Source organism: Meriones unguiculatus, chromosome 1, assembly GCF_030254825.1.
Source record: "Meriones unguiculatus strain TT.TT164.6M chromosome 1, Bangor_MerUng_6.1, whole genome shotgun sequence".
NCBI classification, from domain to species: domain Eukaryota; kingdom Metazoa; phylum Chordata; class Mammalia; order Rodentia; family Muridae; genus Meriones; species Meriones unguiculatus.
In genome coordinates, this window is record NC_083349.1 from 117,217,327 (window position 1) to 117,237,679 (window position 20,353).

The following is a 20,353-nucleotide window of genomic DNA, read 5'->3' on the forward strand; positions in this document are numbered from 1 at the left end:
GGCTCACAGCCAAAGATGAACAATAGAAATTGCTTATGCATGCTGTCTCCTACCAACACCTTTTTGGAAGAGAGTCAGTTTTTCCAGTTCTTGGTGACTTTAGCCCAGGTCTCTTTCCTTTGATGATTCCCGCCTCCCCCGGTTTACAACACAGTTTTTCTAATATCCATGCAGCAACTCTGGCCATGAGTTCTTGTTTTAAGACTCATACACCATTTTGTCTTATTCCTTAAAGCTAAAACCACTTTACTGAATGGGTTCAGTATATAGTTTTTTCCTTTCATTATTGTTTCAAACATGTCCTACCAGGTTTCCCTTTGCTACCCTTGGACAGTATTTTGGACTACCTATATTATTTAGCCTATACTTTTATTAAAATATTTTATTGCAATTTTGCACATATGTGTGGTGGTTGGGGAAAAGGGTCCTGGAGATTGAACTCAGATTGCCAGGCTTAGCAGTGAGTGCCTTTATCTAATATCCATCTTGTTAGTTCCTGATCTATTTTTTTTTCAGGTGACTTTGAGGTATCATAAGAATGTTTTTAGAAATTGAAAACCTCAGTACCCTTTAGACATAAATTTGTATCCAGTTTGGTTTCTTTTTAAAGCATAATTTTATTTGTTTTTGGTTTTCTGAGACAGGGTCTCATTCCATCTTCCCAGCTGGCCTGGAACTCACTATGTAGATGAGGCTGGCTTTCAACAGTCTTCCTGTCTGACTCCTGCTGCTGGCTTTACAGGTGTGCACCACCACTCAGCCAATTTTTTTGTAGTCATGAAGAAGAAATAGTAATGGGTCTTTCTCTCTTCTCTCATGTGCTTTGGTCGAGGGTGAGAAAGAGGATGACACTGGAAAGACGCAAGATCTTATGTGAGTAGTGCCATGGCATCTTGGACGTTAGTATCCTGAAAGCTATTTCTCACTGTTCTGAGATGTTTGAGGAATGACACACACCTGAAATGCTGGCCAATGCACAATCAGCTTACCAATTATTCCTATTCTACTAGTCTCCAGTGAAATGTTACCTAAAGGAGCCAGGTGCTTATCAGATGTAGTTTCTTTTCTCTGGTATCTTCCAGTTTTGCAGGAGATTAGCTGTGAACACAGTGATTAGAATTTGTGCTGATATCTGCCAAGAATGGCCAGAGATACTTTTGGTTAGCAAGCTTAGATTAGCATTCCTAAGAAAGGATCAGAATTTGGTTATGGCTGCTGTAGGCAGCTCAGGAGCAGCCAATTCCATTGTCCTCACAGGAAACTTGTCCTGACTAGTGTGCTTGAGGAGGCTCAGAGCAGGACTAAAACAGATTCTCTGTGGGCGTGGACATCTATCTATAGGGCTTTTGTTTCTCTTCAAAGCTGTATGATTTCTGTTTATATACACATGCTGAATTCAAGAGAAGAAAGATCAGTAACGTTTATAAGCCTCTTAATGGCAGTGGGTTGAAAAATCCTATTTCTAAATGGTCCCTGGTAGACGTAACCTGTGGGCATGAACATGGTGGCTTTTCTTCCCACAAAAGCCTCCCTGTAAATGGAGACACACTTGCTCTGCTAGGAAATGATTGTGCCTCAGGCTCCTCAGCCTGATGATGTAGACACTCTTGAACATTTGGTGGGTTAGGCTCTCCTACCGACTTTCAGTGAGTGACTCCTTCTTTTTCAGACTATTACTTTTAAAACTTTAGAAAAAAATTTAAAAATTATTTTAAAAATTATCTTTATGCATTTTTATTGTGAAGATTTTATCTTCATGTATGTCTGTTTGCCGTGTGTGTGCCTGATCCATGTGAAGGTCAGAGGAGGGCATCAGATCTTCAGAGTGGATAGGCGAATTCTTCCCTTCCTTCCTTCCTTCCTTCCTTCCTTCCTTCCTTCCTTCCTTCCTTCCTTCCTTCCTTCCTTCCTTGCTTTCTCTCTCTCTTTCTTTCTTTCTTGGCAAGGTTTCTCTCTGCAGCCCTAGCTGTCTTGGAACTCCCTCTGTAGACCAGGTTGGCCTTGAACTCAGATGTCCACCTGCCTCTGCCTCTGAGTGCTGGGATTAAACCATGTGCCACCAGCCTTGTTCTTCAGAATATTTTATTCAAAGGCATTAAACAACAACAACAACAACAACAACAACAACCCAGGGGGCCTAGTTGAAGCTATGTGACATTTATCAGTCTAGCTATGGACGTGCAGTTGGTGTGGACAGGGCACGGAAAGACTGATTTTTAGCAGATATAATCTTCATGTAGAAATTTCCACAAGATCAGTGTCTTGATTCTTGAGTAACTTTTTAAAAAACTGAGGCTAAACTAAGATTCTAAAGCGAAGTGATAATAATAATCTCCTTCCCTCCTAGGGTGCAGTGTGTGGCGTGTGCTCACAAATGCCTCAGTCTCCCACTAACCCCCAATTAAACAGGCTAGGTCAAATTTTTCACTGGAGAAAATTAAAATGCAGAGACGTGGAGTTACTTCTCCAAGGCTGCACTCCGCGATGCCCAGAGTATAGCTTTGACATCTGAAAGACATGTCTAATTAGTCCTGTAATTAGTCCTGACCCCATGCAATCTTCACCTCACAGTTCACCTTCTGGTCTCGTTAAAGCAGGTTTCCTGACTGAGTTCTCCAGAAACAAAACAAAATGCTAATAAGCTCATTCTAATACAGGGTCTCTTTGCAAACAGCTTTAGAAATACAGTTGAACAAAGCTTAATAAACACAGTGGCCTTGACTGCAGGACCAAATATACTTACTATTAATATGAAAAATTGAACTGTGAGCTAGTATGGAATGCAGTGGATAATTTCCCCTCCAGAAATGTTTCCAGAGAAGTCCTCAAGGAAAAGTAACTATCAGAGTTTTGAAAAAGATTCTTCAAGAAATAGTCTAGTATGTCTCTACTTCCAACTTTTCATCAGTCCTTCTAACTATGCAAAATAGGAAACTTTCAATAGATGCTGCATTAATGTGATTTTCACTAGCATGTATTTGTAATAAATCAATTGCTCTAAAGTAGTTTTTTAACACTACAAGAAAGCCTACACAATAAGCTAACCTGGGCCGTTGGAGCCTAACAGAGTGAACCAACAACCAAAGAGCATGCGTCGGCTGGACGTAGACCCTCTACACATATGTAGCAGATATGGAGCCTGGTCAACCCATGGGTCCCTTAAGGAGGGGTGTAAGGGCTGTCTCTAACTGTGTTCCCTGCCTCTAGATCCCTTTCCCTTGGTTGGGCTGCCTTTTCTGGTCTCAGTGAGAGAGGGTACTTTTAGTCCTGTTGCAACTTGAGATGCCAGTGCGAGGTGGTAGCCCTTGTGGACCTCCCCTTCTCTGGGAAGAAGGAGAAGGGAGAATGGGGGAGGGACTCGGTGGAGAGGGGGAAGGGGCTGGGATCAGGCTGTAAAGTGAGGAAATAAAAAAGAAAGAGATGTACTGATTTTTATTTTATGTGGGTTAAGTGTTGTCTGTACATATATATGTGTGCCATGTTCATGCTTAGTACCCATCGGGGTCAGAAAAGGGCATCAGATCCCTTGGAAATGAAGTTTCTATGGACAATTCAGAACTACCACGTGAATTGAACCTAAGTGTTCTGCAAGAGCAGTATGTAGTCTTAACACCTGAGACATCTCTCCAGCTCCTTCTCAGAAACATTTTACTTACAAATTTAGCAAACAATCTCTCACAGTACACTGAAATTACTGAAGGTATGTCATATATGAACATGTTTGTTGATCTACCTAGGTATGTTGATGTTTCTCTGTCACCCCAGTTTGAGAACTGCCCTTTGCTTGTGGCCTATTTGCATTAGGGTATAGTTCTACAACCCAAGGCAACTGAAGGCTTTTGGAGTCTAACCCTGACATGCACATATTCCATACTGCTTCATTATGGCCTCCATTTCTGCTGTTTTCTTGGTGTTATTTGATAGGCATTTCTTAGATGGACAAAGCATATGCAAGGGACAGTGACAGAGCTGGCCCAAAAGGGAAAGTACAGTGCTTCCTGGAATACTGTACAGGTGTGAGAGGCACCTAGGGGAAAAAAATGACAGAAAGAAAAGAAAAGGGTGAAATGAAAACTAAGTTTTGACAGATGTCCCTGACACTATGAAGGACACTGGAGCTGGAGGGGACTGGTCGTTCAGTTGAACGTTAGCCACCTGAAGGTTTGGATCCCTTAGTAGGAAGTATGTCTTAAGTCAATGAAAAATATATTTGTCTGTTTTTGTTTTTCTCTTCCCCCAAATAGATGCACAGACACGGCTCTAAGGCAATACACTGACTTGGTTAGCACAGCTTTCCCATCATGAGACACTGTGGCATATATGTGTATTAACTATAATCCCGCTACCAGCCTGGTTCAGTAGGATGGACATACTTGAAAAAAATACAGCAGAACATATCTATGCGAGAGTGGGAGAAATGATGAAATACAGACTGAGAAGGTGGGCAGGAGGGAGAGGGATGGGCACCAGAGAAGAAGGAGGTCTGCATGAGGAGGGATTGTTTACTGGGTGCTAAACTACTTCAGTTGCTAATATGTACATTTGTATGATTGACCTCAGCACTTTTATAAGGTGATACAACATCCTCTTCTTACAACTAAGAAATTTAGCATCAAAGATTGGAACCAAAAATCCTACTCCATTCTGTGACTCAACTGGGACTCCTCTCAAAATGTAGGACCAACATTTATCAACTTCAAAGGGACAAAAAGACATTCCATATATCTGCAGACTAGAGATTTCCTTAAATCCCCCAGTAAATGGAGGATGAATTAGAAGAAAGAGAAAACAGCTCTTGAACTGTTAAAAACAGTGTGGTCATGGTGTGTGTGTGTGTGTGTGTGTGTGTGTGCAAAAAATGCAAACAAGTTTTGGGTTTAATAGAAAAATGCTTTTGCGATTTTTTTCTTAAACTGTAAAACCCCTGGAAGACAAGAATGAAAGAGTAGATTTAAAAAGTCTCCTCCCACAGACACAGGTTGAAAGATTAGTCATGGGGTGAGTTGGAGTAATAGGAAAGGTGTGAAGAGGGTGTGTTTTGGGTGGTAGTGAAGGATAGCAGTATCGAAGTATAATGTTTAATCCCTTAACAAAGCAGGGCTCCTGAGCTGTTTTTGATAAATTCAGTGTATGGTGGTAAGGGAGGCCATGCTATTTACCTACATGGAATAATAACCCATAGATAAGCTTCAAATGTGTTCAGTAAGGAAACAGACTTGAAGCTGCCTTAGCAGTTCTCAATTATAGGTAAGTATTAAATGGTGAGGTGATGAAGAGAAAATAAAGAGGACACATCTAAAGAAGGAATGAGAGAAACTGGGGGTTTGAGGTTTCCATGAAGGCATCTATCCTTTCTGAGATTCTCCTTCTATGCACAGAAACCATTTTTTGTTTTTATTTCTTTCTTTTAAAGACAGGATGTCATGTAGCCCAGGCTGGCCTTGAGCTACTAAGCCGCGTTTCTCCACCTCCCACATACTGGGTTATAGGTGAATGTTATCACTGCTGGACCATGCCATCTCGGTATTTCTCTTGACTTAGTAAATTATGCCTGCTTTCTTCTTTACTAGGCATTTCTTGAGAGTTAAATCACAGTGTCTTTTTGAGGTTGTCCTACAGTTAGCTAAATGATGTTACAACCAAGATATTATTGATTTCTGATGAAAAGAGTGATCACAAAGATATTTATCATTCATTACATCTTTTTAGCAATGAGGTTTTGTTTTACATATGTGGTTTATTTTGTATTCAAGAGAGCTGTAAATTACTATAGAAAATGAGTACAAGAGATCAACTAATTTATAGGAGATCAAAGAACCAATAAAGTATTGATCTATAGGATTTGATCTGACTGCGTGTGCCTCAGAGATTTTCTTTTCCCTCCAGTACTGAGGATTGAACTCAGGATCTTATGCTCTACCTGACCACTAACCCCCTTTTATTTTATTTTGAGCCAATGTCTTACTAAGTTGCTTAGGCTGGCTCTTCTTGTACTCTGCCATATCAGGTCTCTCTCTCTCTCTCTCTCTCTCTCTCTCTCCCTCTCTCTCTCTCTCTCTCTCTGTGTGTGTGTGTGTGTGTGTGTGTAATTCAGAGGTTGATGTTGGTGTCTTCCTCACTTCTCTTTATCTTATGTTTTTCCATTTCACTAAATTTACAGATCACCAGCGTAGCTAGAATGTTTGGCTTGCAAGCCTCAGGGATCATCCTATCATCAAGCCCAGCTTTTTACATGGGTGCTAGGAATAGAGTCCAGGTCCTCATGCTTATGAAATGAGCAGTTTTCTGAGCCAGCTCCAGGCTTTGACCTCGAGGCTTTCCTTCCTTGGTTTCTCAAGTTGATGAGGTTACATGCCTTGGCTACCATTCCCTCCTGAGTAGTTTTGATTATATTTCTTTTCATTTTGTTTAAGCCAAGCGAAGTATTAGTGAGGAGTTTCACCAACACTACCTAAACTAATGATTAAAGGAATGGTTTTCATCTCCCTTGGAGAAATGAATACTTACATAATCATTTAAAGAAAAACTAACAATTTTACATCTGCAGATTAAATTGATTTCACATTTAAGCTTTTCATAAAACTTCCTTTGTGAACAAGAAAACAAAACATCAAACACTTTATGTAAAAACTATAAAAACACATGAAATTATGAAATGAACACTAGTAAGAGTTTTTCATGAACTCAAAAAAAAAAAACAAAAACAAAAACTAATGAAGGAATTCTAACAAGCAGAAATTCCTACTGAAGAGTTAAACATGAACAATACCAAATGACACTTGAAAATTTAACATTACATTAATAAGCATTTCAACACTATTGATAATGCTTGATGAGTCTCCATGGGACATTATACTTAAAATTTAAATACTGGATCTCAAGAAATCAGAAACAAACATATTAATACAATCAGTGCAAAATATAAGACACTAGAGAATCCTGTAATACAGAGCCTACTGTTTAAGAAACCATCAGCTACAACAGTCATTCTAAAATACAAAACAATAGACACATTAGGGTCTTAGTAAATAATACAAAAATTATTAAAAGTTAAATGAAAACTTAATGAAAGTTTGCTTAGGCTTTGACATGCACTCAACATGTTAGCAATGTACAAAAAAAAATCTATACACAGCCCTTCAAAAATTTTGGATGTTTTAGGGCCTAAGAGATGGTAAGTAACACAAAGATGGGCAAGAAGAATTCATTTATAGTTTCTACTTTTAGGAAGACACTTCTGTGATACTTCTTATTTTTGTCTTTAGTTCTATAATAATTGGTAATATATTTGACTTATCTGTTAACACTGTATTTTAGGAGCATTTTTTAAAATGACTTTTTTTTTTTCTTTTTTTGAGACAGGGTTTCTCTGTGTAGCCGTAGGTCCTGGAACTCACTCTGTGGACCAGGCCGGCTTCTTACACAGTGATTTGCCTACATCTGTCACCCTCTGCCACCCAAGGGCTGGGATTAAAAGTGTGCCACTACCATCTGGCTTAAAAATGAAGTATCTTTAATTAAAAGAGACCCAATTTCTATTTTTAAAAGGCCAGCAATTACTATATTATCTATCTTGAGATGGAGAGCCACTTGGTGGATGAGAGCACTCTAGGTCTTAATTGTAATTTGAACAAAGGAGGATAAAATGTTCGCTCAGACATCCAAGAAGTCATTAGAAATAATGGCCATTGTTATATTTTTTTTTTTATCAAAAGTAAACAATTGGTGGTTACATATCAGATCGTATCTAAGAACAGCATGGAGGCAAGGCAATGGACATCCAGAAAAAGAAACTTACCCAGTTTGTGTGCTTTAAGGTGGTTAAAGCTTATAGAGCGTTTGTGTAATGTATTCACAGCCTCCTTATTATTAAAGCGTCAAATCTCCTTGAGGATTCTTCAGTAATTTGCTATTCCATTTGTGTTTCCTTCGTTAAGTACTTTCTAACGTATCCCCAAGATCCTTCACCTAGAAAAGTTCTCAATGAACTGAACCAGGAGCAACTCAAATTATTTTAACTCACTTAGGAAAGGAAAAGCCATCATTAGCAGCAAACCCTGGGAAATGAGATGTGGTCCCTTCACAGTGAGAACACATTAACATAATTCCATAGCTTCAAAGACCGCGATCTAAATAAACATCGTGCCTAGCTCTCCTAGTCTAGGCTTATCTTTCCTTTTGACTTGTCAATACCAGTTCTTGTATATAGACAACATAACTAATCTTTATGCTTATTAGTAAGCAGTTTTTATTTTATCTGATTATATTTTATTTTATCATTATCCCTCAGAAACGTGTTTGTTTTCTAATGAGAGACAGAAAGGAGGTGGGAAGAGAGGGGGAGGAGAATGGGCAGAGGTAGTGGGAGGGGAAACGCTAACTAGGATATATTATGTGAGAAAAAAAATCCACTTTCAATCAATGAAAAAAAAAAGTAGGTTAAGTGACATTCTCTTGTCTTTTAGGTTGTGAGCCTAGCGTTTAACAGCTGAGCAATTTCTCTAGCCTAGTGTTCTACTTCGGAAAGAACTGATGTAACGTTGTTATGTATTTACTAAAAGTAAATTATAAAACATTCTTTAGTATATAGTATTTAATTTAAGTAAAAATATACTAAATTGTGCGTGAGTGTGAGTGTGCGCATGTGCGCACATGTGGCTCTGAGGAAGACGATGGACGTCTCCTGCTATTGCTCTCATCTTCCTTTTTGGGCCAGGATCTTTTCTGGATCCCAGAGTGCACTGACTGAGCTTGCTAGCCAGTCAGCCCCGGAGATCTGCCTGTTTCTCCCCTCATCGGTGCTAGGGTGACAGATGTGTGCCCCTGTACGTGGCTTTTATATAGAGGTGCTGGGGATCCAACTCAGATCATTTGTTTCTGCAGCAACCACTGTATCAACGGAGTCCTTTCCCCAGTTCCCCCAAAGATATTTAAAACAGAGTTAGTTGTACATTCGGTCTTCACAGAAATGGTTTACTTACCGTAATTGAAAGTTACATGGAAAAATTTAATTGACAAATATTAAGAGTTTCTGCTACACAATATATCTATATATAGATAGGTAGTGGGAAATACTAAAAAAAGCCCATTAAAACCTTGATTTCATACTGTTCAGAGAGTCTTAAAGGTTATAATTTTCTTTAAATACCATCTACATTATTTATGTTGGAGGAATGGATTAGATAACTATATGGGAGATGGAAATAGCAACCATTCTTTATTACTATACATTTTTTAGGAGAATTAATGTTTATACTTATTACATATAACAGATAGTGTCTATTTCGACTTTATGTTTGTTACATGTGTTCCCTTCTTTGTGTGCTTATATGTGCATGCATGTCTGTGTTCATGGGTATGGGAGTCATAGAATCCGTAAATCAAACTCAGTCCACCTTGGTCTTCCCTGGATATTTGTTTGTTTGTTTTCATGTTGATTTGTTTTTGAGTCAGGGTCTCTCACTGGAACCTGGAGATCCCTGGTTAGCTTAGGATGGCCAGTCAGTGAGTCCCAAGGATCGGCCTGTCTGCCACCCAGTGCTGAGATTTTAAGAGTATATCACTATACCCAGATTTTCATATTGGTAATGGGGATTGAATGAGGGTCATCGTGTTTGCATAGAAGCACTTCACCAACTGAAGGAATCTCCTAGATTCCTTCCATAAAAGCAATTGTCTTATATTCCCAGATAATCACAAATCCGAGGTGCACAGAAACCACTCACTGCAATGAATATGACCTTTTTGAAACAACATTAACAATAAGAAATCACACATTTACTACTGATATTAATGCTGTGCGCTAGTCTGTAAAATGTCCAGAATCCATATCTGCCTGCAATTCCACTAAACACGACTCTCCTGGTCATGCTATTCTGTACAGAAACTCCTGTGCAGGAAGGTCATTAACATTCCTGGGCATATTTTTCAATTACAGAACACAGTTCCCATATCCCAACTAAAGCTTTGCCTTTAGCAGCCACGAGTTTCTGGGTCTCCATAGAGGCTCCTGGTATTCAGAACAGCCTGGGACAGAATTCCAGCATCACATCTAATTAACCAACAACCTTCTTCTTCTTCTTCTTCTTTCTTTTTTTTTTTTTTTTTTTTCTAATGAACAGAACATATCCAAGACAGAGCTCATCCCGTTTTAGAAAATGTTTACCAGGAAAGGAGGAGTAACATTATGGTGTTAATTGGCTCATATGCTGGGAACCCTTGCTACCTCAGGTTCAACGACACCTAAGAGTGTTTAGCTTCTTTTGTGACTGGAAAAGCACCACCAAGGCCTTCCTCTGGCCTGCCTCCACCCGTCACAGCTCTACCCTCAACACTTCATCATTTGGGGGCTAAGAATCGCTGGCATTGCCTCTTGGGGACATTTGTGCTGGTTGTAGCTGTCTTCCCGAGTGACTGTAAGATTATATTTTTGGAGAGAGAACAGGAGGGCCAAGATTATCTTTAAAAGGCATGGAACTGTGTATAGGCACTCTGGAATTTTTTTTTTTATGGAAGGAAAGGAGAAAACTGGGAAAATGGGAGCATCAGGAAATGGAGAAAGTTTGGGATAAGGAACAGGAGAGGAAAAGGGGTAGACGCAATGAAGGGGGTCAAATGTATGCATTGTGACTCTAGTTCCACTAATGAGTGAAGAAAGCTGCACATGAGGGGGAGAAAGTACCACCCAAAAGAAAAGCTGTGTGCATGCTTGAAAAGCTCCAAAGGGGTAAGGAAGCCTCACCACCCTCCTCTCTAAACCCACTTAAGGTTAAACCCACCAAGTACTCTCCCAACAGTCTTTCTGCCCCCCCTCTCCCCCCGCAGGTTGACTTCCCCTGGAGGATTTCCATACATCCTGAAGATGCAAGTCTCTGATTTGGCTTCTGCCTTCCAGGAGCCTGAGGAGTTGGCAGAGTCCACTGCATGTTTATCCTGCAGCTTCTTTGCTCTACTACATCCTCATTTCTGCAGCTGCAGCAGCTTGGGAGGAGGCTAGACTGGCAGAGGAGTGGGGATGGCACCTGCAGTATCTCTGTAGCCTGGATCTCCTGAGGGATTCTCGGAGTGGGGCCAGGAGAAATGGATCGACCCCAGGAAGGTCTTACACAGGAGCTAACCTTGCCCCTGGTTTCCTGATGCCTCACAGAAACACTGAAGGTCTGAAAAAAATTGATGCAGATGCGCCAGATGCCAGGGAGAGAAGACTTACTAAAACAAACAAACACACCCAATGAGGTGCGATGGGGAAGATGCAAAGGAGAAAGCACGCAAAAGCCACCACTTTACCCAAGACCATCTCACATCATGTGACAAGAACAAGGCGTAAATATCTGAGGACTGCAGCACTATTGTTGAGGACACCGAACAATGCAGAGAAGAGTATGTGCGCTCAACATGACTTTTTAATTGTCCCATAAACTGGAAGTTAATTGGCTTTATCTAGTTGCATGGCTCTGGGCCTCCTTTCCAAGTCTGAAAAACAAGAGCTTTAGAATAGATGCCGTATAAAGGACCCTGCCCGGTTTGAGTCTTTATACTTGTCAACCTAGGAGCCAGGGAATCTGAGATCCAGCATCAAAGATCTTTAATGTGTGACACCCTCCCCCATTTCCTCTGCCACTTATTTATCAATGCAGAGCAATACATACACAGGTCATTGAACTGAGGCCAACTCTCAGTGATGGCAAGGAGTATGGCTCAAACGTGGCGATGATTGGTCTTTCTGCCCTGGAGTAAGGAAGGAAGAGGAGAAGCCCTGTGGTGTCTACTTTGGATTTCCAGGGAGAGGCTTTTCTCAAATTTTCTCTCCTAAATTTTATGCACTGAAGCAAGTCACATAATCCTTTGAGGGGTTGAAAACAGCTAAACTGATCAAACCGCCAAAAGATGCATAAAATGATCGTTTCTCCTTTTTTTTTTTTTAGGGGCTAATTTGTCTCTTTTCACCCCACAGACCGGATTGACTTTTCTGTGAGAATTCAGTACGCAGGAGCCCCTCTTCTCTTGTTCGCCTCATACCATTCTGCCAACCTGCTTCACTGCAGCATTTTCCGGGGGTTATTTAGCTCTCCAGTCTCGGTGAGAGGGCACTGGTGAGTAAGGTCTATGAAGATGCAGACCCCACCCCCATGGCACACGCAAATGGAGACAGTTTAAATGATAATGAGGTAAAATGAGTTTGCACAAGTTTCATTTTCAATTTGTCTCTGTCTAAAATTCCTTTAAATTAAGAAAGAAAGAAAGAAAAAACCGTAGAAATAAAACTCCCTGACTATCTCATGCCTTCAAATGGGAAGTGGCACACAGACAGTATATAATACTTTGTGGTTTTCACACCCACCAGCAATTCCATTTCATTTCAGTCTCCAGAATACGGACAGGGGGGCAACTCTGGAAAAATGGATTCCCACTCTGGCACCTCACAGGGTACATCCGTGCAGAGATGAGCTCTCTCCCTTCTCTCGCTCTCCTCGCCTAGGAGAAGCATCCCCGCCTCTCCACCCCCTCCTGTACACATATTCTCACACCCTGGAGGTGTTCATCCGTAATCTTTGTTTTTCCCCCAAACAGGTTTGACCTTGTGAAGACCCTTCTTCCACTTTCCCGGCTAGGAACACCCCAATTTACATCAAAACGCAGAACGACCTTTTCTCCTTTAAAGCAACATCATCCAATGCAACATGCCAGAGGGTGCAGCTCTCAGTTCTGCATTCCGGAAGGCGAATGCGGAATGCAGAGTCAGGTAGCTAGTTAGGTTCTGAGAGCCCCCATCCAGCCGCTCTGGACTCTGCTCAAAATCAAAGATGCTGTGGAATAGATTTCCTTCTCTTAACATTTCATCATTGCAACGACAAAATTAAAAAAGAAAGAAAATAGCATTTCCTGAGTACTAAGCAATATACTTGTGCGCCTAACTCCTTGGATTTTAAACACTAGCATCCTGCATAGCAACCAACGTAGATGCCCACACCAGCCTCGTCCACTCAGTTTTACTTAGCAAACACCTTTTGTGCTCCTCCACGGTGAAAAAAAAAATGGTGCACCAATTCCACGTAGACAGTAGACAGGTTAGTACTTAACTGCAACCGCTCAATAGTTTTATCAGCAACTGGGAAACTTCACAATCCTTTAATTAGCTACTTAAGTACTTCTAAGGAAATCTACCTATTTGTAGTCTTAAACTAAAAAGCACGCAGTCTCACCTGTCCTAAATCTAGCCTAAGTCCCCCAAACACGCCACATACAAACAGCCCTCCTATCCCCACCGCATTATCCCAAGAGGTCCCCTATGAACCATCAGCATATTCCGACCCGCTAACGTTAAGTAAGGCAATTGTCACCATGCATTTAGTCGCATCTATGCAAAGCAAAATATGTGACAACAGCCAAAGCATCTCTTGACAATCGGCTGCGCTACACATGCAAAAATGCAAACAAGATTGTATTTTCCACTTACAGTTATAGCGCTGTGCACCGTCACTTAACGAAAATGATAAAACTCAACAGTTCTTTCAAAAATATATATATTTAATTCAGGCTAACTGCTAAACCGTCTCTGCGAGTGGTTCTCTCTCGCTCCTGTTCTAGGAGCTCCGGGCTGCTTAAATCCCTCTTGGATCGCGCCTAGCAAGCCCAGCGGCCGCTGCAACACGCTCGGGTGAATCTCTGCTGCAGATTGGGAATCCCATAGAAAACCTAGGGTCCCTGGAGCGGCGTGCGCAAGCGCGCGAGCCTCCACCTCGCTACTCCCTCCGCCCCCTCGTTTCTCCCTCCTCCCGCCGCTCCGCGGCCCTGCTAGGAGAGTTGTGGCCAAAAGCCACTTGGCGATGGCGCATGCTCAGAGGCAGGGCTCGGAGTTTTTTTGGTTGTTGTTGTTTTTTGTTTTATGATTTTTTTTTTCTTTGCCCGTGGAGTCCTAGGCTCCGGATTTTAGCAGACACTCAAAGGAGATTGGGAAAAGGAGCCCGGCTAACTGTAGCCCCTGCACCTGGATGGGCGTGAGGTAGGGCTGATGGTATTCATTTATTACACCCTGCGATTCTGGGGTCAAGTGACTGCAAGCCAAGCCAGAGGAGACAAGAACACGTGGGCATGTTTTCTCGCTGTTCTCAGTTTCAGTCCGGCCTCTGGCCACCTCCTGTCACTGTAAGATGAAGAAAACTGCAGAAACCTCGGAAGAAAGCTTCCAGGTAGACCCTAAGCACCTGTCCCTGCTCCAAAGAGAGAATGGCTGCCGACTTTCACTGTGTTGTGGGGGCATCTCTCCCAGAGGTTCTGGTCCTAGGAGAATGGGAGCCAAGTGCCTGGTGGCTGGGCTATGTAGCAGCAATGCGCGTTAAAGAGATCTGGGCTCGAGGCTTCTGAGTCTTGGTGAATATCGATGAATGCTGAAAAGTGCCATCTGTGTACAGAAAGCAAGTACTACTGAATATTCTTTGCGTTGGGCAAGGGTTAGGCGTGGGGGGGAAGTAGCCAATCTTCGGATTCAGGTTGAAGGTTCAAGGTTTCACCTTCCTCATCCATAGGTTCTCTCTAAATGGCTTACCTCTGCCAGCTCTGCCCGCTGTCCATTGGCCTGCCAAAGCCTAGAAAACTTGGCAAAGAATAGTGTGTAGTAAATGCTGGTGGCCTCCTTACCTGGAAAGCAAGGGCAAAATTGTCAACTGATCCCGACTGATGGCTTTCCCCATTTTCTGTTTCACTCGCTCTCCGATTTTTCTTTGAAGTACCCACTAAGGGGCACTGACCGCCCTGTGCTTCCAGGGTTGATGGCATTTACAAAAATCCTTCATTCAGGTGGGAACTTCACTTTCAAGGGAAGGAAGAAGTTCTGCCAGCCTAATGAAAGGCAGTGTTCTCCTTTATCTGCATTTGCCTACGGTCTTTACACACCTAGGTGTACGCTCAAGGAAACTGCAGTACCTAGAGCGCCCCTGGTGGACAACCAGCTCTAAACTGGTTGCCAGGAGGTAGTTGGCTCCAAACTGGGAGACCAGCTTGGAACGCGTTTGAAGGTACTAAAGCCCAGCAAGCCGAGAGAATCTGGCCATTGAAGCGTCGAGCTGGGAGAGGGTCTAAGGCCGTGACACTAATCAGGCTCAAAGCTAAACTCACCGACCCAGAGCTTAGCAATGCTCGTTCCAGGCCAGACTCCCCAGAAAGGTGCCACAGACAGACAGTGCACCTTCGAGACTCCCAGGACAGCACTAGTGGCCATCCCCTCCCCGACCGGCTCTTCCGCCAGGTGAGGGTGGCAGTGGAAACCCGGAGCGCCTACTAGGTGCTCTGCGGCAACGGAGCACCGAGCGAGTCGAGTCGCTTTCCCAGTGTTCCCCGCAGGGCACTGGCCGCGGGTGAGCGGGGTTCTTTCGGTTTCTCAGGATGGACGAGAGGCTAAAGTCCGGTCTGGCCAGCCAGAGAGATAGCCTAGGAGGGAATTCAAAGTAACCCCCCATCTTTTGTCGGTATTCCCCACTGAGGCCGTCTGGTGTCTTCTGGGAGAACAGCCAGTGCACTGCAGTCTGTATTAACCGAAGGGATCGCAATGCTGTGTCTCAGCTTCAGCCAGACCAACCTGCTTATCGAACCCCCGAGGACACACTGGTGACAATATTCAGTGTTGGATAACTTGCTTTGCTCTGTGTTTAGGGAACCAAAATTGCACACGTGTACTTTAAACGGGGCTGTTACTAGGTAGATTTGCCTTTAGTAGCTGTTCTCTCAGAAAGCTGGCAATTGGTTGTGTTTTGCAGGGCCAGTTGCATTTACTCCACAGCGCTGTGTGGCGACCAAAGTATTGCATCTTAATTTAGTCTTCACTTAGATGGTATATCCACTCACACTTCTAATATGTTGTGTTGTTTTCAAACTTAAGGGATTTCTTTTTTATTTAGTTACGGGGGGGGGGGGGGACACCAGTTTTAGGAGACAGTAAATGCCAGTCTACAGAGTCGAAAAGATGTCACCTCTTCAGGATTGTAGAATGAACTTTGAGATCATAATGTCCAGGGACCCTATAACGTGAGAGAGTCCGATTCTGTTCTGCCTCATCCAAATGCGGGTACCCTAGCAACCATGAACCAGAGCAGAGAGATACAACCCAGAGATACTATGTGATATATAGACCTGAATACAGCATCGTGTTGACTGAGGAGGGTCATTTACATAAGACCACACCTTAATATTAATTGGCAGCTTTTACACATTGAACACTTGGGGTGAGTATGAGAGGCTAGCCAGGAAAGCGAATCCTCAACTGATCAGAAACAATTGAGGAGTCATTTTTCTTTTCCTCCTTGCAGACTATAGTCCTAAAAATTTTACAGTACAGTGACAAATTATAAAGATATGTAAAATGGCTGACTCAAGCTAATTAACATATTTATCACTAGAGTTACCATTTATTTCTACTGTATAACTGAAACTAGCTTCTCAACAGCCCTATATGTAGAGTTTGTTGTTTTGTTTTGTTTCATTGTGTACAGCAGGGACTGTGGAGCCAAGGCTTACATTGAACTTGCAGCCATCCGGATATCGAGACTGTAGGATGAGCTACCATAGCATCTTGCCAAATTATATTCTTTGCAGAAGATTCTAGAACTTCTAATTTCTTTCTGAATTAAAATCAACAAACAAGACCAGACCTGGGATAGCTTGTAAGTATACACAACTCCATTTAAAACTCCCACCAGCTTTAAGAGTAGCATGAGGGTGTTATTGGATGTACAAAATGTCAGCAGGAGACACAGTCAAAGCTTGTTGGCCTGTGACCTCATGGTTGAGTTGTTCATATATAAAATATATAAGCTAATATAAATGGAACTTAAGACATGAAAGGATTCAGAAAACTGGAAGGAAAACTAGGTGAAGGACATAGGAAGGAAACAAAAAGGGACAGAGATGTAATTTAGTTAAATCAGCGGGTGAAAACTCATTTGAATTGGTAAAGAATAGTTAGAGTTATTTTTGTGTGTATATTTCATATATATGTGTATATTTCATATATATAGATATATATGCATACATATGTAGTGCCAAGCCAGTCACTTAAATCAGCATCAAATCATTTCTTTCTTTATCAAATCATTACTTAAATCCTATGAATTTCATCATCTGATTTGAATCCATCCTTCATATCAATGTGTTGTTCAGCCTCTCATCATTGTCTCAGATTAGTTCTTTTCATTCCTTTTTTGATATGTGTTGCATGTATACATGTTTGTGCATGTGTGTATGTGCATGTGTGTGCATGTGTGTGCATGTGTGTTCATATCCACATGTCCTTCACTTGGTTTTTCTAAATTTGTGACTAAAACCATTATGTAGTGTCTTCTTTTGATCAAATCAAATCAAATCAAACAAAACAAAACAAAACAAAAACTCTTAGCAGAGAATGCAAGAACATTTTCTGGCTCTCTTGGATGCATACAACCCTCTTCACGCTTTGTCTTTTTAGTTCCCTATGCCTTGTTACACTGTTGGACTTGTAGGTTTCTAAGCACATGATAATGTGCTACCCATGCAAAAATTCTCCTTTTGCAAGAATTCCTTGTAGGAAACTCTCTTTTACTTTGAGTGACCTTCAAGAGTCCTATTAATCCTTCAAGTTCAGCTGAGATAGCATCCCTTAATAGAAAAGTCTTCCTTCTCATAGCACATAGCAGACACTAAACAAGTGACTCTGAAGGTCAACCAAGTATATCTACAAAATATAAATTGTACAATTCTGATAAATGATAAGGCTACTATGTAATGACAACCCATTTAGCAATTGTTAAGGAAAAGGTTAGGTTGTCCACTTCTCATTTCAGAAATAAAAATGAATATGTTACATTGTTATAAAACTATCATTTCAACTGTATTTCAGATCTTTAACTGATATGAAAAAATGTGATAGGCATTGCGTTGAGTGTCTTGGTTAAATTCCAATTCCTCTCATCTGAATTGAGTACCGATCATTTGGAGAATCCACATTCAAAATATTAAAAAAAATATTCATCAACAAATTGATTCTTCATTATTATTACTATTATTTTATGGACATTAGGAGTAAATTACAAGTCTTATCATTGTAAGACTCTTATTGAAGATACCATACACTTTGGTTGCAAGACACGGAGAAATCAAATTGCGACTAAACTGGAAGCTCTTCCTGTTGGCCAGTTCTCATAGTGCAGGCAGATGCAGGGCAAGCTGCTGGGGGAGAAAAGTCATCCACACTGTGGACACCATGTGCTACAATACCAACCTGGCAGGCAAGAGAAGCTCCCTGGTGTGATAGTGTCATGACTGGTATATGGGTGCAACCAACCACTTTCTGCTTGGATATGAGGTCCACTCAGTAGAAGGGAACTTATGCCTAGTAGAATATGGTCAAAAGCACATGGCTGGGGTGGTTACAGGACCCACAGGGAATATATTTATAGTTGTTTTGTTAAATGGACATGTTGTCAAAATGCTCTCTAAGTATTCATGTTTATAGTCACAGATAGCACTGCTCTTGGCCTTGGTTAGAGAAGCTTGTTTTTTAGTGGGCAGCAGTTAATGCAGAGTTATTAGTGGCTAAGTGCAAAGAATAAGTGGCCTCTGAGTGCTCAGTCCTAGAGGAGACAGATGTACCATCCTCTCCAAGGCCTCCCCAAGGAACACTCTGAGAAGAGAAAGAAGGAACTGAAGGGACTGAGAATGTGGAGGAGTACTGTGAAATGCTGTCTTCTGGATGTGACATGGTTGGTGTAACCCTAAACACACAACAACTGTAGTTAAATGCATGAGACCTGCACAAGACCTGTCAACATTCCATCATGGACGAAAATAACCATGGTAAGTTTTCCAAATTCTGGTAAATATGCCTCATCCTTCCACCTCACTCAAACTCAGCAGGTAACAATTTAAAAAGAAGAAGTGAGAGTAGGAGGAGAAATTGTTGAAAACAATAAGGAGTTCAATAGGAGGGGGAAAGAGAATAAGAAGGGTGAATATGTTCAAAATACATTGCATGAGTATATTCAGTTGTCAAAAAACACATTATATACATGTATGAAATTGTCACAAAAGAAATTTTAAAAATAGAGAAATCCTCTTTCCTAATCCCCCAACTTCATGCTATTTTTTCCTTCCTTCCCTCCCTCCTTCCCCTCTTTGCTCCTTCCTTCTCCCTCCCTCCCTTCCTCCTCCCTCCCTCCGTTCCTCCTCCCTCCCTCCCTCCCTCCTTCCTTCCTTCCTTTCACTGCTCATATACTCATGTATATAGGGCCATTCGCTGGAACATGGTTGACTTACCAGAGTCTGCACCCTTGAAGAAAACAGACTTTTTCTCCTAGAAGCCACAGCTATCAACAACTCGTGAGTTCACACCCATGATTGAGGAACTCTATGAAAAATGATGCCTGGCTTGATCTTTTTCAGGTCTTATTCAGGAAACCACAGTTGCTGTGAATTTATGAGTGAAAAGGAGGTGAATATAATCAAAATACAGTGCATGAAATTCTCAAAGAATGACTACAAATATATTATTTTTAACCACAGAAAAAAGCTACAAGATTTCCCACCTCCACTTTAGCATGTCAACTGATACTGCCATTGCTCAGATCTTGTTTATGCAGCCACTATAGTTTAAAATTGTATAAAATAAAATAAATGAATAGTTTTAAATCAGGAGAAAACTTTGTGTTTTATAACTTTTACATCATTTCACAATCCTACATTATTTGATCTCCAAAAAGATACCAGTATCTTCATTTCTATGATTTCAAAGAAGGACCATACAATAATAATTTCAAAAGGTTATACACCTATACTGTTGTTGAAGTAGGTGTAACTGAATTATATAATCATATGTTTCAGTTACTATTCTGAGGCTCAGAATGTTCTTGTAGTTTCTATCTTTCCCAGGTCCAGGTTTTTGCTTGGAATTACAAGAATAAGCAGTAGTGGATTAAAATTTAAAAAGAAGGTGAATTATTAGTACCCGCACTCCCAGAAGAGAAAATGCAATTTATTTGACTCAGTTTGCTTTCTTTGGTTAGGTTACAAAAAATACACTAAAAATATCCAGACAAAAGATGTTGGACATTTTATTAACTATTTGTCACTGAATTTTATAGAAAAGTTGAACTGAGGCTCTAAATCACTTATGTATATATTACTTCAGAACTCCAAGGTGTGTAGGAATAGTCTTTTATGTAGTTTTCTTAAAATATAGAAAAAAATATTTCACTGGTAAATTCTTCAAAGTACAACTTCCGAGGAAGTCTATCACACCATTTACACTGCCCTCTCAGTCTGGCTTTTTATATTTTGCATCTTAATGAAACAAGATTAAAATAAAAGCAGCAAAACATCACCAAAACAC

At 41.1% G+C, this 20,353-nt stretch overlaps 1 protein-coding gene and 1 long non-coding RNA gene across 6 annotated transcripts in view; one reads left to right on the top strand and one right to left on the bottom strand.

Moving 5' to 3' along the window:
- Window positions 1–13,678, bottom strand: part of Vsnl1 (visinin like 1) — a 108,363-nt gene extending 94,685 nt beyond the window's left edge. The window contains exon 1 of the mRNA XM_021642309.2: window positions 13,457–13,678. The gene's annotated coding sequence lies outside the window, so the exon portion shown is untranslated. The remainder of the gene's footprint in view (window positions 1–13,456) is intronic.
- A 141-nt stretch (window positions 13,679–13,819) lies between these two features.
- On the top strand, window positions 13,820–19,664 carry LOC110551616 (uncharacterized). Of its 5 annotated transcripts, XR_009585165.1 has the most exons (5): window positions 13,820–14,002; window positions 14,113–14,189; window positions 16,485–16,655; window positions 18,632–18,822; window positions 19,253–19,664. It is a non-coding gene; the product is annotated as an uncharacterized LOC110551616 (long non-coding RNA). The 5 variants fall into 5 exon arrangements; XR_002476580.2 differs by lacking the exon at window positions 14,113–14,189; XR_009585164.1 differs by lacking the exon at window positions 13,820–14,002 and having other exon boundaries at window positions 14,036–14,189.
- The last annotated feature ends 689 nt before the right edge of the window (window positions 19,665–20,353 follow it).